The following is a 9,533-nucleotide window of genomic DNA, read 5'->3' on the forward strand; positions in this document are numbered from 1 at the left end:
TTTTGATCTCATCATTGACCCAGGAGTTGTTTAGCATCATGCTGTTTAGTGTCCATGTCTTTGTGGGTTTTGGGGGTACCTTGTGTGTGTTAATGTTTATTTTTATTCCAGTGTGGTCCGAAAAGGTGCTTGGTAAAATTTTGGTCCTTTTAAATTTGCTTATGCTTGATTTATGGTCAAGTATGTGGTCAATCTTAGAGTACGTTTCATGTGGTGATGAGTAGAATGTGTATTCTGTGGTCTTGGGATGGAGTGTTCTGTAGGTATCAATTAAGTCCATTTGATCAAGAGTCACATTGAGGTTTCATATCTTGTTGCTGATTTTTTGTCCTGATGCTCTGTCTAGAGTTGTGAATGGGGTATTAAGTCCCCAGCTATGATGGTGTTAGAGTCTATATCTTTTTTTTAGTTTACCTAGGAGCTGCATTATGAAAGTTGGTGCTCCTATGTTGGGTGCATATATGTTTAGGATGGATATTTCTTGTTGATGGATTGAACCTTTTATCATTATGTAGTGGCCTTCTGTATATTTTTAAATTTTTGATAGCTTAAAGAGTAATTTGTCTGAGATTAAGATTGTGACTTCTCTTTTCTTTTGTGTTCCATTCGCCTGAAAATTTGTTTCCCATCCTCTTACTTTAAGTCTGTGAGTGTCCTTTCTTTTTTTTTTTTTTTTTTTTGAGTTGGAGTCTCATGCTGTCGCCCAGACTGGAGTGCAGTGGCCACTCCTGGCCACCGCAGCCTCGCCTGCTGGGCTCCGGAGATCCTTCCGCCTCAGCCTTCCGAGTAGCCGGAATTACAGGCGAATGCTACCATGCCCGGCTCATTTTTGATTTATTGTAGAGATGAGGTCTCGCTGCCCAGGTGGGTCTCGAGCCTGCGGGCTCAGGCAATCCACTCACTTCAGCCTCCCAAAGACATGGGATTACAGGCTTAGCCACCGAGCTCGGCTTGTGAGTGTCCTTTCTAGTGAGGTGAGTCTTTTGAAGGCAGAAGATTGTTGCCTGGTGATATTTTATCCATTTTGCCATTCTATGTCTTTTCAGTGGTGCGTTTAGTTCATTCACACTCAAACTAATTATTGAAATGTGAGAGTTGATCCCTATCATAATGTTCTTCTTACAGAGTTATTGTTCTTCCTGTTTGTGTGTTATCTTTCTTTGGGTTTTAGAGTTGGATCATGTGTGTTTTTAATCTTTTGCCTGTACTCTTGTGAAGAACATTGTTGTTCTTTTTCTTCTATGTTCAATACTTAAGTGTTTCTTGTAGAGGTGGTCTGGTGGCAGTGTAGGTTCTTAGGGATTGTATATCTGGGAAAGATTTCAATTCTCCCTCTCTGATGAAGCTTAGCTTGGCTGGGTAGGTTATTCTCGGTTGAAATTGTTTATCTTTTAGAACTTTGAAGATAGGGCTCCAAGCTCTCCTACCCTGGAGGGTTTCTGTAGATAAATCTGCTGCTATTCTAATTGGACTTCCCTGGTAGGTAGTCTGACCTTTTTCTCTTGCTGCCTTAAGGATTTTTTATTTTATACCTATTTTGTTTAGGTGAAATATTATGTGTCTGGGAGTTGCTCTTCTCATTTGTTGTCTTGCGGGGGTTCTCTGAATCTGTTGTGTTTGAATTTTTGCACCACTGATGAGATGAGGGAAGTTTTCTTGAATGATTTCATGAAATGTTTGTTCCAGTGTGGCCTCTGTTTCTCTCTGCCTCAGGAAGGCCAATTACTCTTAGGTTCGGTCTCTTGAAGTGATCATTCATCTCTTCAAGATTTTGTTCTGTCTTTTTGAGCTTCTTTTCTATGCTTTTGACAGTTTGAGTTAGTTCTGTGTTTTGGTCTTCGAGCTCTGAGATTCTTTCTTCTGCTTGGCTAATTCTGCTTTCCATACTTATTAGTTTGTTATTTATTTCCATCACAGTATTCTTTACTGCTGTTATTTCTGACATCAGCTCCTTCCTATTTTCCTTTTGTCTCTCCTCAATTTTTAAAATTCTCTCTATTAATGTCTTGATGTCTGGGTTTGTTGCATGTGACCAGTCATTCTGGGGGTTCTTTATTGTTTGTGTTCCGAAGTCTGTTTTCTCAGTGTCTGACCTCCCAGGGGTCTGTGTGAGACGTATATTCTTCTTTTGTTTTTGTCTTCTTTTGTGGGGTTTTTTCCCCCTCCCTACTTTTTCCTTCCCTTCATGTCACCGTCTTCTTTTATTCTGTTATTCACGGGTAGAGGGGTTGCTTTTACTTCTGTTTGTTCAATTTCCTATTTTTCTTTATGTATGCCCTCTTACATTGTTCAATTCTGGAGTTTCACTGTAGTTTGGGGGTGGTCCTTTTTGCAGTTTTGAGATTTATTTAAGGGGGAGCTGTGATTCCAAATCTATCTGCAGGTCCTGGTATTTGCCGACAGGTGTATGGATAATTTGAAACCCACTTCTCACTCCCTTGAAATATTTCCATGCAGTGGGGCTGTAGGTTTATTCCCTGAAATAAAATGAGGTTAGCAGAGGGAAGCAAATGGAACAGACAGTGGGGGGAAGTGGGGGTTAGAGAGAGAGAGCTGTAAGGGGGGAAACAGACGAGTGTGCCAACAAATGTAGAGAGAGACCTAAACTGAAACTGATAAAAACAATAGACCATGGCTACAGACTAACCAACTGCCATATAAAAATAGCTAAAACATACAATGATGCTAACATACAAGCTAACCAATCACCTTATTGGTGTGTTGTTCCTCTATACAAAGATATGGTTTACAGAGAGGAGAAAAGAGAAGAAAAGGAAGTGAGAAAAAGGAACAAAACAGTAGGAATAGAATCAAGTCATTAAACTAGCAGAACCAATCGAGCATACTCTGAGACTTTTTGTGTAATTCCAATGTCCTTTCAGCTCTGATTTCTAGCTGTCTTCTCATGATGGTAAACTTGTTCACAGTTAGGGTCAGTTGCCCCTAGCCTACTGTGAAGTGCAGTTCAGATCACCACTCAGTTCACCACTGCCCAGTTCACCACTGAAATCTGGCCTGTGTCTGTTTTTCAAGCTTGTTTTTCCCATTTCGGTGTTGTTACCTTGAATCTCCAGCAGGTGGTGCTATTTCACCACTCCTGATGGTCTATATCAGGGTATGGAGCCTGACAGGAGCCGGACAGAGGTCAGAGATGGGAGCCTGCTTCAGGGCACATGGGAGGAGAACCACAGCCGACAGGACGTCACGGTGGCAGCAGAGGTGGCAGCGATCCCAGCAGATCTTGCCTGCAGGGGCTTCAAGGTCTGAAGTCGTGGATCGCCTCAGGCACGGGTAGTGTGATGTGCTGTGGCTGCCATGGAGGCTGCAGCAGCTCCGGCGGCTGCTGCTGTCCAGACCACCACGATGCCCCAGCGGTGGTGACGGCGGACATTGTTGTCATGAGCAGGCTGCCGACGTTGGGATCTGCAGCCCCTGGGGAGAGAGCCAGAGACCCTCTGTGTTCTCCTTTGCTTAGGGTCTCATAGACCAGGCTGCCCCATCACCATCTTGCCGGAATTCCTTTCCCATGTTTCATAGACATTGCTTCAGTATCAGTTTGCATCTATTTTTGTGTGTGTGTGTGTGTCAGAAGCTCACTCTGTAACCCAGGCTGGAGTGCAGTGGCACACTCAGGGCCACTGTAGTCTCAACCTGCTAGGTTCGTGATCCTTCTGCCTCAGCCTTCCAAGTAACTGGAACTATTGAAATTGGGAATGAGCACTTAATTCACAGACACCACCACCAAAAGTACAAGTTATAGAAAGGAGAGGTTTTATTTAGTTAAGAGCTGGGTTGGCAGCCACTTGCCTGTTGGACATGACAGTTCCACAGCCAGGGGCCCTTATTAGCTGTAGGGCTTGTTTAAGTGGGGTTTAACCGCATTGGGACTTTCCAGGTTGGCTAAACTGCAACATCCTGGAGGCCTAGGTACATTTTAAGTAACGCACGTGTGGTTTACAGAAGCGAAAAAAAGCTGTTAAACAGTTTAACCTAGTTAGCAGGTGCTGTTGCCAGTTTCCAGGAAGGGAACTTTTTTTTTTTTAACTGTGCAAAGGCTGAGTACATGTTTAGTTTAATTTTTGACATTGTAGATGTTTTTTAAGTCCCTTTTCACACTATAGGTGCACACCACCACATTCAATTTATTTAAAAAACTTATCTATTGTAGAGATGAGGTCTTGCCATGTTGTCCTGGTCTTGAACCCCTGGGTTCAGGCAGTTCTCTCACCTCAGCCTCCCCAGAGTTCTGGAATTATAGGCTTGAGCACTGCATCTGGCCAGTTTGCATCTATTACTGCTGAAGTCCCTTCACTTTTTTCTTGTGTTGATGGCTTGTGGCATCTCTCAGAATAGGATAAATTATTTTTTACTTGAATTGAGTGTTTTGATTCTTACTGTTTACCTCTGTGATTGTTGGATCACTTAAACTGATGCTTCTGGAAAATGACTGGATTTGCATTTGGAAGACTTTATATTATCCCCATCCCATATCCTAGATCAGCTCTGTATTCATTAGACCCTCTATCAGCTTGCCAGGTATTGGATGGGTCTTGAGGATTTCCATGTGTTGGTGGGGAAGGTGTGTTGAAGATGATATTTTAGGAGAGGGAGAAGAAGAGTTGAGGAGTCTGCCATCTCTTTAGAGCAAATAAGTGCCAGGCGTAGTTTCTGGGACTTTTAAACTCTATGATCCCATTGAATTCTTCACAACCAACCCCGTGAGAGAAGGGATGTGAAATTAAAGAGGATATCACTGGGACTTCGTGAGATATCTTGACTCATAAAAGGAGGTCTTGGGAGTGAATTTAGGTGCTTGTGACTTCAAGACTTTGTCCCTAGGTTGTACCACTCTGCTCCTAGAAGATGACCCCAATTTAGCAGATGGAGAGCTCCAATTTAGGACCATGATTGCCTCCCTTACTCTTGCTTGGTGAGCTTCTTTCCTCTGCCAGCACCACTCACAGTCTGACCTTTATTTATATATTTATTGTAAAATATATTCGATTTCTTCCTTTGTTTTTCAAAAAAGAATTTTTTAAAATTTCAATACCTTTAGGGGGATGCAAATAGTTTTTGGTTACATGGCTGCTTTCTATAGTGGTGAAGTCTGGGCTTTAAGTGTACTCACCACCCCCACCTGTGCACACTGTACCTGGTAGGTGATTTTTCATCTGTCCCCCTTCCCCCTCTGAGTCTCTGGTATCCATTATTCCATTCTGTATGCTTTTGGAGAGCCTTAGTTTAACTCTCACTTATAAGTGAGAACATTCTGTGTTTAGTTTTCTGTTGCTTTGTTATTTCACTTAGGATGATGGTCTCCAATTCCATCTAGGCTGCTGCAAAATATGTTATTTCTTTCTTTTTTATTGCCAAATAATATTCCATGATGTGTGTGTGTGTATCACATTTTCACTTTCCACTAACCGTTGATGGGCATTTAGGTTGATTGCACATCTTTGCATTTGAGAACTGTGCTGTGACAAATATACGAATGTAGTTGTCTTTTTTTGTATAATGACCTCTGTTCCTTTGAGTAGATACCAGGAGTGCGATTGTTGGATTGAATGGGAGATCTACTTTTAGTTCTTTGCGAAATCTCCATAGCAATTTCCATAGAGTTTGTACTAATTTGTACTCCCACTGACAGTGTATGTGTGTTCCCTTTTCACCAAATCTGTGCCAACATCTGTTTTTTGATTTTTTAATAATGACCATACTGACTAGAGTAAGGTGCTATCTCATTTTGATTTTAATTTGCATTCTCCTGGTGATATTGAGCATTTTTCATCTGTTTGTTTACCCTTTGTATATCTTCTTTTGAGAGATGTCAGTTCAAGTATTTGCCTACTTTTAATGGGGTCATTTGATTTTTTTTCTTGCTGATTTGTTTGAGTTCTTTGTAGATTCTGGATATTAGTTCTTTGCCAGATGTATAGTTTGCTCATATCTTCTCCCATTCTGTAGGTTACCTATTTACTCTGTCGATCATTTCTTTTGCAATGCAGTTTAACTAAATCCATTTGTTTATTTTTGTTTCTGTTGTATTTGCTTTTGGAGTTTTAGCCATAAATTAAAAAAAATCGGACCTATGTATAGAAGAGTATTTCCTAGATTTTCTTCTATAATTATTATGGTTTCAAGTCTGACATTTAAGTCTTTAATCCATCTTGAGTTAATTTTTTGTATATGGCAAGAGATGGGGATCAAGTTCCTTTTTTGCATGTAGTTAACCAATTTCCCCAGCACCATTGTTGAATAAGTGTATGTTTTTGTCTGCTTTGTTGAAGATCAGTTGCTTGTAGCCATTTGGGTTTATTTCTGGGTCCTGTATTCAGTTCCATTGGTCCATGTGTCTACTCTTATATCAGTACCATGCTATTTTGGTCACTACAACTTTTTATTATTATTGAATTCAGGTAATGTGATGCCTCCAGCATTGTTCTTTTTGCTTAGGATTGTCTTGGATATTCTGGCTCTTTGTTGGTTCCATGTGAATCTTAGGATTTTTTCTAATTATGTGAAAAATAATACTGGTAGTTGGACAATAATTGTGTTGAATCAGTAGAGCACCTTGAGTAATATGGTCATTTTATTTATTTATTTATTTAGTTTTTGTTTTTGTTTTTTTTTGAGTTGGAGTCTCACTCTGTCGCCCAGACTGGAGTGCAGTCGTCGCTTCCGGCCACTGCAGCCTCCACCTGCTGCACTCCAGCGGTCCTTCCGCCTCAGCCTTCCGAGTAGCCGGAATTACAGGCGTGCGCTACCATGCCCGGCTAATTTTTTGATTTTATTGTAGAGATGAGGTCTCGCCTGCCCAGGCAGGTCTCAAACCCGCGGGCTCAGGCAATCCACTCACCTCAGCCTCCCAAAGGTGCGGGATTACAGGCTGAGCCACCGAGCCTGGCTATTATGGTCATTTTAATAGAGTTGATTCTTCCACTCCATGAACATGGGATGTTTTCCATTTGCTTGTGTCCTCTGCCGTTTCTTTCTTTCTTTTTTTTGAGTTGGAGTCTCACTTCATCCTCCAGGCTGGAGTGCAGTGGCATGCTCAGGGCCATCCCAGCATTGACCTGCTTGGTTCCAGTGATCCTTCCACCTTAGCCTTCCAAGTAGCTGGAACTACAGGCATGTGCTACCACACCCATCTAATTTTTGATTTATTGTAGAGATAAGATCTTGCCAAGTTGCCTGGGCTGTTCTCAAACCTGTGGACTCAGGCAATCCTCTTGCCTTGGCCTCCCAAAGTGCTGGGATGACAGGCTGAGTCATAGTGCTGGGATGACAGGCTGAGTTACCGAGCTTGGCCATTACAGTTTCTTTCATTAGTGTTTTGAGGTTCTCCTTGTAGAGATCTTTCACCTCCTTGGTTAAATAAATTCCTAGGTATTTTAGCTTTTTGGCTGCTATTGTAAATGGAATTGAGTTCTTGATTTGATTCTCAGTTTGGTCATTATTGGCATATGGCAGCACTGCTGATTTGTGTGGGTTGACTTTGTATCCTAAAGGTTTACTGAATTAATTCATCAAGTCCAGGAGTCTTTGGGGTTCTCCAGGTATAAGATCATATCATCAGCATACAGGAATAGTTTGACTGCTTCTTTTTCAATTTGGATACCTTTTATTTCCTTCTTTTGCCTGATTGTTCTAGCTAGGACTTCCAATACTATGTTGAATAGGAGTGGTGAAAATGGGCATCCCTGTCTTATTCCAGTTTTGAGGGGGAATATGTTTAGTTTTTCCCTGTTAAGGATGACATTGGCTATGGGTTTGCCATGTATAGCTTTTATTGTTTTTGGAATATTTCCTCTATGTCTATTTTGCTGAGGGCTTTTATTGTGAAGGGATGCTGGATTTTAGGAAATTTTTTCCTGTGTCTGTTGAAATGACTATGATTTTTTTTCATAATCAATATTTTTTATTATGGTTTTGTGGGGTACAGTTAAGGGTTCGGTATACAATTACATTTCATTCAGGCCCCCTGTCTGTAAGAGGTGTTTCCCTGTCCCCAGACAGATATTTGCTACTGTTAATCTCATCTCCTTCTCACCCCATAGTTTCCCAGTACCATCAGTCATTTTTTTATAGCATTACATTGGATGTTAGAGGTCCACTATATGAGTGAGAACATGTGATACTCACATCTTTGTTTCTGTGAGAGGTCACTCAGTATTATAGACTCTAGTTCCATCCAGGTTACTGAGAAATTTATGATTTTGTTCTTTTTTATGGCTGCGTAGTATTCCATTGTGTATATGTACTACATTTTTTTAATCCAGTCCTCTTTTGATGGGCAGCATGGTTGCTTCCAGGTTCTTGCTATTGTAAACAATGCTGCGATAAACATACGTATGCAGGTATCTTTTTTATAGAGTGATTTGAGTTCTTCAGGATATATTCCCAGTAGGGGGATTGCGGGGTCATATGGGAGGTTGATATTTAGAGCTTTTAGGAATCACCACACTGCTTTCCACAGAGGTTGCACTAATTTACGCTCCCACCAACAATGTAGAAGTGTTCCCTTTTTGCCACACCCTCTCCAGCAGTTGTTATATTTTGAGTTGTAGATAATTGCCATTCTGACTGGAGTTAGGTGATATCTCAGTGTGGTTTTGATTTGCATCTCTCTGATGATTAGTGAGGTTGAACATTTTTTCATGTGTCTGTTGGATGCTCGGATGTCTTCCTTTGTGAAGTGTCTGTTCATATCTTTTGCCCATTTTATAGTGGGGTTGTTTGTTTTTTTCTTTTCAGCACGTTTGAGTTCCTTGTAGATCCAGGATGTTAAGCCTTTGTCAGACCTGTTGTTGGCAAATACTTTTTCCCAGTCTGTAGGCTGTCTCCCTGCTCTCTTGATGGTTTCTTTGGCTTTGCAGAAGCTTGTCAGTTTAATAAGGTCCCACTTGTCTATCTTCTTTCTTATGACCTGTGGGTTTCGGGTTTTGTTCAGGAATTGAATGCCAGTTCCGATTTCCATGAGGGTATTTCCTTCATTTTCTAAGGTTCTTATGGTTTGAGGTTTTACGTTTAGGTCTCTGATCCATTTGGGGTTAACCTTTGTGCATGGGGATAGATAGGGGTTCTGTTTCAATCTTCTGCATGTGGTCATCCAGTTTTCCCAGAACCATTTACTGAATAGGTTTTCCTCTCCCCAGTGGTAGGTGGTGGAGGCTTTGTCGTAGATGAGTTGGCTGAGAAATTGAGGTTTTGCTTCTGGAATCTCAATTCTATTCCATTGATCTATATGCCTGCTCCTATACCAATACCAAGCTGTTTTGATGATTGTAGCTTTATAGTAAAGTTTGAAGTCTGGTAATGTGATACCATCTGCTGTGTTTTTTGTGCTGAGGATTGTTCTGGGTATTCTTGGACGTTTGTGTTTCCCTATGAATTTCTGTGTTGTTTTTTCTAGGTCTGAGAAGAATGTTGCTGGCAATTTGATGGGTATTGCATTGAATTTGTAGATTGCCTTAGGTAAGATGGACATCTTCACAATGTTGATTCTTCCAATCCATGAGCATGGGATATTTTTC

The sequence above is a fragment of the Carlito syrichta genome, unplaced genomic scaffold (assembly GCF_000164805.1).
Source record: "Carlito syrichta isolate Samal-C Ts95f unplaced genomic scaffold, Tarsius_syrichta-2.0.1 Scaffold287968, whole genome shotgun sequence".
Lineage (NCBI taxonomy): Eukaryota > Metazoa > Chordata > Mammalia > Primates > Tarsiidae > Carlito > Carlito syrichta.